The following is a 14,338-nucleotide window of genomic DNA, read 5'->3' as shown; positions in this document are numbered from 1 at the left end:
TGGTATTACCTAGGTTTTCTTCTAGGGTTTTTATGGTAGTAGGTCTAACATTTAAGTCTCTAATCCATCTTGAATTAATTTTCGTATAAGGAGTAAGGAAAGTGTTAACTTCTTAAGGAGAGGCTTGACCTATTGTGTACAACATTGATTGTCCAGCATCTAACACAGTGTCTGACATACTGTAAGTTTTCAATAAAATTGTATTAATGAATAACCATATAGTATGCACTTACAGTTTTAGTAGAATATCTGCAAATGCTACTTGAGAGATTACCAACTGGATATAATTAAAAACTAAATGGCATTGTACCAATCTATGCACCATTAGCTCTTTAATTTTGATTCTGATATATGAGATTTTTAACAGCTGTTTGCTATTTGAAATGTTTTGGTTTTGTTTCTGAAAATATTTGTGGTATTAAACACTCAGAAGGCTGTTTTCAAGATACATTTTTATTACACTAATTTTATTATTGATCAGGTATGTTTGGTGTTTTATCTTGTGATGTAACTTATAAGTAAGTCTACCAATGTCTATTCTTTTTTTTTAGGGGCACTGGGGTGTTTTCAAAAATTACAACAACAGTTTACCTCTACATACTGCACTCTATAATAATGTTCATGTTATCAAGGAAAGAGAAAGCGCATAAAGTTTTTCAAGATGTACGATGGGAAAATTGGCAGTCAACTTCGATAATAGCATAATAAAAACTTTTGGCTAAAATCTTTATATTTTTGTAAAAGAGAAGTTCCGTAAGAGTTCCAAGTTTCATTTGTATTCAAATCTGCCATTTTTTCCTAAAATGAAAGATTCCAATTTAATGATTTTTATAAAGTACAATCTGGAGGTGAGAGAATATGCATTTGTAAAGTTAAAGAGAGAACTTTTCAAAAGCAGTTATGGTTCTTAAACTCAATTTGAATCATTAACACTTTCTCCTATAGTTAAAGAAAATGAACTTATTTAAGAGTATGTTTAAGATTAATATTATACTTCATCCTCATTTCTTAGGATTTGAAATAATACAGAATTGTATATATTATTCAATTTAACTTTATATCAAATAAGATTTCAGACTTCTTATTCCAAGTTTGAAAGCTCATAGGGCAGTCTATTAAAATTCTATTAACAACTTATATTTTGGCATTTAAAACTGACATAATTTTAACAGCTTGGGATTTTTAATGTTTCCATATGAAATGATATCTAAAAATTTCATATAGTTCAAAATACCTATGATTTCATCATGCTTGATTAACATTAACATAATTGCTTTAAGAGGCAAAAAAATCATTTTCTTTGATTTCATTTTATTAAGACAGATGGGTGGCAAATGGCCATTCAACATGTAATTCTTTTCGTTAACATTTCATCTTTAAGGGTATAATAGATAAAAACGAGGCACACTAAGTAAAGAACTACAGTCCTTTCTCATCTCTCTGATCCTATTATCTCCCTTTCAGCTTTCCTTCATAAGTTCTTTCTGCCTTTGCCCTTTCAAGGAAAGAAAGTCTTTGATTTTCCATAGCATCTTGTCTCTACAGGTAGTATTCGTAACCTCTTTGTACCTCACTAAGACTTCCAGTCGTTTTCTTTTCACATAAATGAAAAGGGCTAAACTCCTTTAGGAGCCAAAGGCATCCAAACACAAATTTCTGCATCGTCTTTTAGTTCATCCATTATCTAACAATTTCTGGTCTTTTGTTCATAAAGTATATGAGCTTGCATTTATCAAGTTCCTCATTCTGTCTTCATTCCACACTAATTTCTGCTACCATTCTGGGCAATTCACAGTCTAGTACCTAAGAACTTAATTGCACATTTCGTTTAATGTCTCAGTTCTGAAGACACATGGATCACCCCTTTTCTTAGCTTTTCTGTGGACAATTTCTTAACAAGAATTATAATAACTTAAAATATGAAACCATAGTATATGATACTTTATTCAAAAATTTTTTCTTTACAGCTCTTAGGAAGCCCAGCAAATTGCTTTCTCCAACTTTAATTATCAGATAATTATACACCATACAATTTCATATGGAATGTAGTGTAACCACTAAGATCTCTTTAATTCTTTATTCTGAATGTGCAAACCACAATCTGAAACGACACACATTCTTCTTTGCTTTCCCCAATCACAATCATAGAGCATGTCAATTATCCATTTATTATCTTTTTCTTTGGATGTCATCTTGTCCCATGTCTAGGTTTTTGGACATTAATTATCACTTTTTTTCTTATGGTCCCCTCTTGTCTCTACTAACTCTCTTCCTTCAACATACACATTGATCAAATAATAATTCTTTCTTGATCTATTTATTCATCAAATAAAAATTAATTGAGTACTAAATGCTTGTTATTGTTACAGGTGCTTGAGATACAGCAGTGAAAACATCAGACATAAATCTTTCCTCACATGAAGTTAGATCTTGGTGGAATCCTGAGTCTCTCTACAGCTACCACTCGATGTATTAATTGTCTACTGCTGAGTGACAAGTTACCACATTTAAGGGCTTAAAATAACACATAGTTTCTACAGGTCTGAAAACTCAGTAGACTTGACTGGTGTCCTACAAGGACAAAATCAAGGTATTGATAGGACTGGGCTATTATCTGGAAATTTTGTTGAGTAATCTGTCTTCAAACTCATTGGATTGTGTGCTGAATTCAGTTTCTTGCCTCTGTAGGACTGAAATCTCCATTTCCTTGCTTGCTTTCATCTGGGGGCCGTCCATAGCTTCTGCAGTATACCTGCATTTCTTAGTATGTGTCTCCCACCAGCTTCAAAACCACCAATGGCGGGTAGAATCTCCCTCATTCTTTAAATCTCTTATTAATTTTCTGCTCCCAGCTAGAGAAGGCATTCTGCTCTTAGGGCTCATGTGATTAGATGAATCCACCCAGACAATCTGGCTATTTTAAAGTTGATTGCTCCATATATGATAATCATGAGAACAATATATCATCATAGTCATAGGTTCTAGAAATTAAGGCATGGGATATTGAACTGGATGAGAAGTGCACTTTTAGTATTCTGCCTGTCACACTCCATATTTTTGCTATTTTTTTCTTTCACAATTATGCTCGTTAGTGGTTAAAAATATTATTATTGTGGTTACAAAAATATAACATGAGATCTCCCATCTTAACAAAATTTTAAGTGTACAGTAGAGTATTGTATACTATTGAGAGACAGGACTAGCTGGATTTCCTAGGCTGACTAAGAATTTCTAAGCCTACCTGGGGAAGCTGACTGCACCCACCTTTAAGCACAGGTCTTGTAACATCCGACCAATCAGGTAATAAAGAGAGCTCACTAAAATACCAATTAGGCTAAAAGTAGGAGGTAAAGAAATAATCAAATCATCTATCACCTGAGAGCACAGGGGGAGGCAATAATTGGGATATTAAATCCCCGGCATTTGAGCCAGTGATGGCAACCCTTTTGGGTCCCCTCCAGTATTATGGGAGCTTTGTTTTCACTCTATTAATTCTTGCAACTGCACACTCTTCTGATCCGTGTTTGTTCCGGCTCGAGCTGAGCTTTCGCTCGCCATCAACCACTGCTGAACACTGCAGTCACAGACCCCCCCATCGACTTTCACCCGTCCGGATCTGGCAGGGTGTTCCCTGCACTTCTGATCCAGCGAGGCGCCCATTGCCACTCCCGATGGGGCTGGAGGCTCACCTTTGTTGCTGTGCGGCTAAGTGCCTGGGTTCGGCCTAATTGGGAACACCAGTTGGCTGAACACTAGTCTCTGGGTTCCACGGTTGACCCACGACTTCTAATAGAGCTATAACACCCTCTGCATGGCCCAAGTATCCATTCCTTGGAATCTATGAGGCCAAGAACCCAGGGTCAGAGAACAAAAGGCTTGCCCCCATCTTGGGAGTGGCCTGCCCCCATCTTGGGAGTTCTAAGAACAAAGACCTGCCAGTAACACTATAATCACAACTCTATAAAAGACACCTCTAAACTTTGCCATCCTGACAACCACCATTCCACTTTCTGCTTCAAGGGTCTGACTACTTTAGAAACCTCACATAAATGGGATCATGCAGTATTTGTCCTTTGTTATCTGGCTTACTTCACTTAACATTATGTCCTCAAGGTTAACACAGTTGTGTCATATGACATAATTTCCTTCTTTTTACATTTGAATAATATCTCATCATCTATATAAATCACATTTTCTTTATTCATTCATCCCTCAAAGGGCATTTAGGTGTCCTTTGGCATTTCATTTGGTCCTAAATGTCCAAGTGGACATTTGGGTGTCCACTTGGCATTTCTGAGTAATGTTGCTATGAACGTGGGAGTGCAAGTATCTCTTTGAAAGCCTGATTTCAATTATTTTGGATAAATATCCAGAAGTGGAATTGCCGGATCACATGGTAATTATATTTTTAATTTTTTGAGAAACCTCCATACTCCATACTATTTTCCATAGTAGCTGCTCAATTTTACATTCCCACTAACTACACAGGGGATTTAATTTCCTCACATTCTTGTCAATATTTATCCCTTGTTTATTCATAATAACCATCCTAACAGGTTTGAGGTGATTATATCGCTGTGGTTTGTGGTTCTAATTTGCATTTCCTTTTGTTCCTAGTTTGTTGAGTGTTTTTTTCTTTTTATCATCAGGAACGGGGTTGAATTTTGTCAGATGCTTTTTGTGCATCTATTGAGGTGATTATGTAATTTTCCCTTTGTTCTGTTAAATGTGATGTATTACACTGATTGATCTTTATGTTGAACCATCCTTGTATATCTTAGAAATTAATCCCATTTCATCATGGCGCATGATTCTTTTAATGTGCTGTTACATTCAGTTTATTAATGTTTTGTTGAGAACTTTGGGACCTGTATTCATCAGGGATATTGGCCTGGAGTTTTCTTTTATGGTAGGGTCTTTTTCTGGATTTGTTATCAGGATAAATGAAGGATTATGCATGGAATGCTAGAAAATCTTTACTATTGGCCTTACTCTGTCTACCCCCAAACACAGAGTTCATAAATTCCTTGTCCTGAAATGACTACCTTCACACATGACACTAAAAACAACATATACAAATATTGGTGGTGTTATCTTATTTGTTTTTCAGATTATTTTCTGCTCCTAGGATTCTGCCAGAAATGTCAATCTGCCCACTTCCTGAAAAATTTATCCAATTTGTTAGTATTAAAATTATGTAATGAATACAATGACAATCAAATACAATACAATTTTTTGGTTGGGGGTTGCTGTCACAAAGGGATATCAATGTCAATATAGAAAAAAAATAAAAGTTTCAAGGAAAAAAACAAAGGAAAGAATAATAGTAGGTGTGGACTTATTCATTAGATACTAAAATTTAAAGGTACAGAAGTTAAGATAGGAAAACATTAATAAACAAAATAAGAAATCCAGAAAATTGAAAATATTTTAAAATATATTTGGCATACATGAAAATATAAATATATTTCACATGTATTGAAAACTCAGAGTAGAAATGTATAATTCACAACTGTAGCTGGAGACTTGAAATGCTTCTCTAAGTTATCAACAGAATAATACATTTTAAAATCCTCAAGAATAGAGACTAGCTAAGCAGTATCATAAACTGAATGGATATAATTGGCATTTATAGGACACTCTACCAAATAACAGTAGAATACACATTATTTTCAAGTTGGCATGCAATCATTCATTAGTATTAATCGCTATCTTGTAAAAGATAATGAAACCTTATGCTAAACAATTGAAAGCACACAAGTATGTTCCTCGATCATAATGAAATTAAATATAACTGGAAAATCTGCAAATATTTGGAAATTTAGAAATATACTTCAAAGTTATTTAAAAACTTAAATAGGAAATCCCAATAGATATTAGACAATATTTTGAACTGAACAAAAATTAAAATACAACATTATCAAAAGCAGTGCTTAGAAGGAGGTTTATTGCAATAAATGCTAATATTAGAAAACAAAATCTCAAATCTAAAATCAAAGCTTTTCTAAAGAAATTTGAAAAATTAAAAACAGTAATTCTAAAGAAATTAGGAGAAAAGAAATAATAAAAATAAGAACAGAGAGCAATGAAACTAATAGCAGAACACACACATGCAAAATGAATAAAACTACAAAAAGATGGTTAATGGGAAAAATTGACCAAATTGATAAACTTCTAACTAGTTTGATAAAGAATAAAATGACGGAAGACATAAATTTTTGTCAGTATTAGAAATAAAACAGTGAATATTACTACAGACCATGCAAAGGTTAAACAATTAATAAGAAGATACTGGAAGAAAACTCTATGAACAAAAATATTTACAACTCAGATGACATGAACCAACTTCTTGAAAGGGAAAGGTGTCTTCGTCCCTTCTGTTGCTATCACTGAGTTCCTGAGACTAAGTAATTTATAAAGAAAATATTTCTTAGAGTTCTGGAGGCTGAGAAGCCCAAGATTGGGCAGCCACATCTGGTCAGCTTCTGGTGAGGGCCTGATGCTGCATCATTACCTGACAGAGGCCATCACAAGGTGAGAGAGGTGCATTGAGAGCCAAACTGTTGTTATAATGGGTCTACTCCCATGGTAACTCATTAACCCACCTATCCATTAATCTATTAATCCATGAATACATGAATCCATTTATGGGGGCAGAATCCTCATGACACAACTTCTTAAATGCCCTATCTCTTAATAGTGTTACGTTAAAGTTTCAACATGAGTTACAGAGGGAGAAAACATTCAAACCATACCAGAAAGCCATCAAAATTTACTCAAAAATAAGTTAATTTATTAAGAAACTTAAAATGATGGTTAAAATGGTATGGGAAAGGACACTTTATGCACAAGTCATGTCACTGGGAAGTAATATCAAGCATTTAAAGAAAAAAGTCAATTCCAAAAATTTAAAAAATGGACAGGAAGTAGACCCTTTCCAATTTATTTTACGAGTCAAGAATAGCTGTGATATCAAAACCAAATGGAAGATAGTATGAGAAAATGAACACATGAATTTTCATCATGAACATAGATCTGAAAATTCTCAAAAAAATTAGCAAACTGAATACAGCAATATATAAAAAGAATATTATACCATATCCAAGTAGGTTTTATTGTAGCAATAATAACTGGTTAAAGATTCAAAAAAATCTATGAATGTAGTACATTATATCATCAGTATAAAACAAATAAAAATGTGGTTATATTAGTTGACAGAGAAATAGCATTTGAGAAAATTTAACATCTGTTCATTCTAAAAGCTTCCAGTAAACTTGGAACGTAATAGAATCATAATAGAATGTTTACAAAATTTACTTAACCTACCTAACCTCATATTTAATAATGAAGTACTGAAAGTTTTATCTTAAGATCAGAAAAAAAACCCTGAATGTCTACTCTCATCATTGATATTAAGCATTATACTGGAAATCCTAGCTGGTATAATAAGGCAAGAAAAATAAGTAAAATGACACATATGTTTGAGATTAATTTCCAAGGTGTTCTTTGTGCTTCTGTATTTGGATGTCTAGGTCTCTAGCAAGGCTAGGGAAGTTTTCCTTGATTATTCCCCAAATATGTTTTCCAAACTGTTAGTTCTTCCTCAGGAACACTTTAGGTACCTAGTTTTTGTTGGTTAACATAATCCCAGGCTGTTTGGAGGCTTTGTTCGTATTTTCTTATTCTTTTTTCTTTGTCGATGTTGGATTGGGCTAATTTGAAGAGATTGTCTTTGAGCTCCGAATTTCTCTTCTACTTGTTCAATTCTATTGCTAAGACCTAACAGAACATTTTGCATTTCTATAAGTGTATCCAGTGTTTCCTGAAGTTTTCATTTTTTCCTCTATGCTATTTTCTTGAATATTTCTCCCTTCACTTCTTGTTTTGTTTTTCAGATTTCCTTGCACTGGGCTTCGACTTTCTCTGGTGCCCCCTGATTAGCTTAACTAACCTCTTGAATTCTTCTGCAGGTAAATCAGGGATTTCTTCTTGATTTGGATCCATTGCTGGTGAGTTAGTGTGATTTGGGGGTGCGGGGGCATGTTAAAGAGCCTTATTTTGTCATATTATCAGAGTTGGTTTACTTGTTCCTTCTCATTTGAGTAGACTCTGTCAGAGGAACCGTCTAGGGGTGAAGGCTGCTCAGATTCTTTTGTCTCACAGGGTGTTCCCTTGACGTAGTACTCTCCCAATTTTCCTACGGATGTGGCTTCCTAAGAGCCGAGCCGTAGAAATTGTTATCTCTCTTCTGGGTCTAGCCACTCAGCAAGTTTACCAGGCTCCGGGACTGGTACTAGGAGTTCTCTGCACAGAGTTTTGTGATGTGAACTGTTTGTGGGTCTCTCAGCCATGAATACCAGTATCTGTTCCAGTGGAGATGTCAGCGGAATGGGATGGACTCTGTGAGGGTTCATAGCTTTGGTGGTTTAAAGCTCTATTTTTGTGCTGGTTGGCCTCCTTGCCTGGAGGTGGCGCTTTCCAGAGAGCATCAGCTGTGGTAGTCTGGAGAGGAACCGGCAGTGGGCGGGGCCCTAGAACTCCCGAGTATATGTCCTTTGTGTTCAGTTACCGTGGGTAGGGAAGGACCATTGGGTGCCCGCCGGGCTAAGCTTGGTATACTCAGACTCTCCTTGGGCAGGTCCTGCTGCAGCTGCTCTGGGGGTTGGATGGGAGGTTCCCAGGTCAATGGAGTTGTGTACCTAGGAGGATTATGGCTGCCTCTGCTGAGTCATGCAGATTGCCAGGGAAGTGTGAGAAAGCCAGCAGTCACGGGCCTCACCCAGCTCCCATGCAATCAGAAGGGCCGGTCTCACTCCCACCCTGAGTCTGTTTCCAGGCAGTGGGCAGAGCTGAGAACTTGCCCCAGGTTACCTGCTTCCCAGCTGCTAAACAAAAGGGAGGCTTCTCAGCGAGTTCAAATTGTTACCAAGTTCAGCTAGAGATTTCCTTCTCCCTGTGGCGTTTTCCCCATGCCACTGGCTGCCCTCCAGAAGAATTCCTGTGATGCCAGGCCGGAATGGCCTGGTTAGAGACCAGCGAGCTCCTAGGGCCGTTCCCGGTGCTTCCTCTACCCCTGTATTTCACTGGGCTGTCTAAATGGACTCAGCTCCAGGTAAGGTCAGAATCTTCTCCTGCAAACTAGACCTTCTGTTTCCCCAGGAGGTGTGTGTGTGTTGGTTTGGGATGGTTGGGGAGGGCAAAGGATCTCCCTTTCCCACTTCCGAGTTTGGGCACTCACAGTATTTGTGGTGTCTTCCGGGTCCTGCAGAAGCAGTCTGCTTCCTTAGAGGGTCTGTAGTAGGTCCTCTTACCATTCCTGATTTATTCCTGCGGTCGTTCTGGAGCTAAAATTCACTGCGCGAGCCTCCGGGCACTGCTCTGTCAGAGTCAGAGCTGCAATCTAGTCTGCCTGCCGTCCGCCATGATGGACCCAAAGTGGCACATATATTTAAAAAAAGAAAAAAAACTACAATGGTTTCTCTTCACTGATGATATGATTATCTATTATAAAGTTCTAGTTTTTTTTTTTTTTCCTAAAAATGTCCTAAAACTAATAAGAGAATAACAAGATCACAAGTTATAAGTTTGGCATACAGGAATCAATTGCATTTCCACGTATAATAATTTTGACTTCATAAGCAATTAGAAACTAAAATATCAGTACTATTTAGAATAGCTCTGAAATACAACAAGAATAGCTGTGAAAATATGAACTACAAATCTCACAGAAAATGTGCACTGTCAGCTGAAAACTATGCAATATTGATGAAAGTAATCAAAGACCTAAATAAATGCAGAGACATAACAGGTTCCCAGTTTCGAAGTCTCAGGGTAATAAAGAAGTCCCTTATCCTCAAATCACTTTATGAACTTGAAGTTAAAGTTAGTTTAATCGAGGTCCCAGTAGGTGGTGTCATTGATATTGACATGGTAAATCAAAAGTTTATATGCAAAAGTAAAGGAACTCCAAAAAATGATCAATTTTGGAAAGAAGAATAAAGTTGGAGAAATCACAATACTGGATTTTAAGCCTCACTAAAAACCTGCAGTAAAACAGACAGTGTGAGCTAGAATGATACATCAATGGATTAAAATAGACATTACATAAATATACTCAAATGTACTTGTGCTTCTCCTATACTTCCCCCAACAGTAGTCTACTGTTACTTGTTTTTCAGAAAGCTAGATGGCTTAGTGGTAGGAAGAAATAAGCTGTGATCTCTGTTGTTCTGGTTGAACCTCTGTCTTAGGCATGCACTGTTTTCTTGTGTTTAGGGACTTCTTTAACTCTGCCCCTTCTATGGCTGTAGATGTGGGGTTCAGTGCATAATCCTGTTCCTCCCACAGAACTATAAATTTCTTTTTCTTGTTCCTTTATCCCTTCTTCAATGAGATCTCACCAATGTCCTTATAGGTTTTGTAGACTGAGGCTTTTGTTTCATGGTGCGGATGGTGAAGAACAATCCAGGCAAACTTTTTTGCTGCTTCTGCATAGGTGTGTTCTTTTTCTCCTCCAGGTCTGTCCTGCTACTTAGATTTTTTTTTTTTTAAATAATATTTTCTGTAAGCATCCAATGGAGTTCATGGAGGAAAACGACCTAAAAGATACATATTGCCCCAGTTTTTTTTTTTTTTTTTGCCTGCCTCCTAGGTGTTTCACATTTATGCATCAGCCTGCACTCCATTTTCACTCATTTTTTTCAATTATTCTATATTCTAACTGGTCATATGTGTAACTGGTTACATTTACTCCAGATGTGCACATCCTCTCCTCTCTCTCCCTACAGACATCTCCTTAGGTTTTGGGTTGCTGGTTGTTATGGTACCTCAGCTTCTCTTTGTTAGATTTAAAAAAAGTCATAATTTGAATTTAATTTAGCTCTTTGTCTAGGTCTTTGCGGCCGTGAAGATGGGAGTAATGCTTCTTCCAACCTGGGATGGAAGGTAGAATTCCCTTACAAGTTAAAATTTGAAAAATAATTTATCAATTAATGTTTTTAAAAGTGAATTAGTCAGTCTTATTCATCTTTTTTTGCCTTATTTTAGAATATTTTTCTTTTTTTTATTGAAACAGAATCTTGCTCTGTTGCCCAGGCTGGAGTGCAGTGGCACCATCTCAGCTCACTGCAACCTCTGCCTCCCAGGCTCAAGTGATTCTCCTACCTCAGTCTCCCAAGTAGCTGAGACTACAGGTGTGCAACACCACACTAGGCTAATTTTTGTATTTTTAGTGAAGACAGAGTTTCGCCATGTTGGCCAGGCTGGTCTCAAGCTCTTGACCTCAGGTGATTCACTCACCTCGAGAAAAATGTTTTGAGAGAATCATAGATTCATGTGGAGTTGTAAGAAATAGCAAGATTCTGCATACCCTTCACCGGGTTTTTTCTGTGGTAATATTTCACATAAACACAGCAAAATCAGCAAATTAATATGGATAAAAGGCACCAACATTATTTGGAATCCACAGTTTTATAAGCACTGATTTGTGTAATTCATGTGTTTGTGTGCACGCATCTGTATGTGCATGTATTTATTTCTAATCACTTTTATCAGATTTGACGATACATGTGACAACCACAGTCAAGATACAGAACAGAGAGTTTCATTTCAGCGTTCTTTCCTGATACACTTTTACAGAAACATCCATCTTCTTTCCATCATTCCTTCCCCGGTTCATAATCCCTGGAAATATCAAATCTCTTCTTTTTCTCTCTAATTTTGTAATTTCAAAAATATTTTATAAATCGAGCAAGTATATCTAATCTTATGATTGGAAATTTTTACTCAGTAGAATTATCTTAATACACAAGTTGGTCTGTTTCTTCTTATCGCTAATTAGCGTGTGTTCTGTGGTGTGATTGTACCACATTTTGTTTAACTGTTTACCTGGTGGACATTTGAGGTGCTTCCATTTTGGAGCTATTATGAGTAAAGTAACTATGGGCATTAGTTAATATACAGTTTTTTGTGTGAACATCGGTTTTTCTGTCTCTGATACAAATGTGCAAGAGTACAGTTTTGGGATGTGTAGTAAGTGCATATAGTTCGTAAGAAACTGACATACTGTTTTCTAGAGTGCCTATGTGATTTTGTATTTCCATTAGCAAATGTGAGTTATGCCGTTCCCCTACATCTTCATCAGCATTTGGTGTTATCGTATTTTGTTTATTTGTTAATTTTTAATTTAGTCATGCTGATATGTGCATAGTGATATCTCATGTGGCTATTGATTTGCATTCCCTGAGGATAATGATGTTGAACATCTTTTCATGTTGTCATCTGTTTATACTTCTTAGTGAAATGTCTGCTTCTTCTGCATAATTTTAAATTAGATTATGTTTTTATTGCTGAGTTTTGAACTTTATTCTAAATCAAATGCTTTGTTGCTAGTGTAATTTGCAAATGTTTTCTCTGTCTACAGCTCATTTTTCATCTTCACAGAATCTTTTGAAGAATTAAAAGTGTTAATCCTAAATGTAATTATTACATTTTCCTTTTTTGAAACATGCTTTTGGTGTCAAGTCTAATAAATCTTTGCTAAATCTAAGCTAAGATTTTCTCTTCTTTTTTTTTTTCCTAAAAAGTTTATAACTTTACTTATAAGCCCATGATCTGTTTTGAGTTAATTTTTATATAAAGTGTGAAGTTTTAGGTTAAGGCTCTTTCTTTTACTTGCCATAATTTTGCAATTGCTCCAGCACCATTTGTTGAAAAAACAATCCTTTCTATATTTGTTTCTTTTCTTTTTCAAAATTTGTTTGACCATATTTATGTGGTTCTGTTTCTGGGCTTTTTATTCTGTTCTATTGATTTATGTTCCCTTTTCTCCACCAATAAAGCATTATATTGATTACCATAGTTTAGTATGCCTTAACATTCAATTGTATGAATCCTCTACTTTAATCTTCATTAAAATTATTGTAGTTATTATACAGCCATCTTGCCTTTCCATATATATTTCAGAATAAATTTGTCTATGTCTATTTATAAAACCTTGCTGGGATTTTTATAAGAATTGCATTGAATCTATTGATCAATTTGAAGAGAATTGACATTTTTGCTATGTTGAATCTTCGAATTCATGACCATAATATAATTCCACATTAAATTGTCTTCTTTAATTTCTTTAATCAGTGCTATTTTAGAATTTTTAAATAAAGATTCTATACATTTTTTTTGTTTATATATGAGTCATTTTTTGGAATACTTGAAAATGATGCAGTGTTTTCAATTTTGGCTTTTGCACATTTATTGTTGGTGTTGAGAAATTTAATTGAATTTTGTGTCTTAATATTGTATTCTGTGACTACTATAAATTTACTTATTACTTTTGGAGCTGTTCTTTATAGATTCTTGGAATTTTTTATGCATGTAAGCAGTCATATAATCTGTTAATAGCGACAATTTTGTTTCTTCCTTTCCAATTGGCCCCTTCCCTCTTTCTCTCTTTCCTTCCTTCTTTCCTTCTTTCCTTCCTCCTTCCTTCCCTCCCTCCCTCCTTCCTTCCTTCCTTCTTTCCTTCCTTCCCTTTCCCGTTCCCCTTCTCTTTTCCTTTCCCTTTCCCTTTCTTTCCTTTCCTTTCCTTTCTTCCCAATTGAGAAGCATAGAACTTCCAAAAGTGATGACAGAGGACATCTTTGTTTTGTTTATGATTTTTGAAGGAAAACATGCAATCTTTCCATTAAGTGTGTTTGTTAATCATCGGAATTTTTATAGATGCTTTTTATCATATTGTAGAAATTACCCTTTATTTGTAAATTTTTGAAAGTTTTTTTCATGGCTAGGTATTGGATTTATTCAATGTTCTTTGGTATTTATCCTGTCTATAGAACAACAAGCACAGTCAGCTATCTTAAAATTTAAAAAATATATATTTTTATCAGTGTGGAAAAACTCTGTCTCATGTCTTTTGACCTTGTTTCTTGATTTGGTAAAGAGATACATAAGAGAATTTAGAAAATCCTTTCACAAGGCAGTAGCCCATCTTATAAGACTCTAGTCTTGCTGCAAAATTCTATGTTAAGTGTCTGAAACTAAACATTTATTCTTTATTTTTCATTATATTCATTTGTAATGATCATTTTCTGATCCTTCAGATTAATGCCTGAGTCAAACGGGCAGAAGGTCATACACTAAGAAAAAAGAAAAACATGTTCATATTGTCTAGATATCAACCTTCTCACATTCAAATAGTTGCTTGAAGGAGCTTAAATTTTTAGGCTTTAAGGTCATGAGAGAATACATTGATTTCAAATCTTTCTTAGAGTGCTTTCATATCTGGTTTTCAACCAGAAACCAAAGAAAATTGATTTATTGACCTCCTGTGTGGCCTACTCTC

The sequence above is a fragment of the Chlorocebus sabaeus genome, chromosome 14 (assembly GCF_047675955.1).
Source record: "Chlorocebus sabaeus isolate Y175 chromosome 14, mChlSab1.0.hap1, whole genome shotgun sequence".
Classification (NCBI taxonomy): domain Eukaryota; kingdom Metazoa; phylum Chordata; class Mammalia; order Primates; family Cercopithecidae; genus Chlorocebus; species Chlorocebus sabaeus.
Note: the sequence above shows the minus strand (reverse complement) of the source record.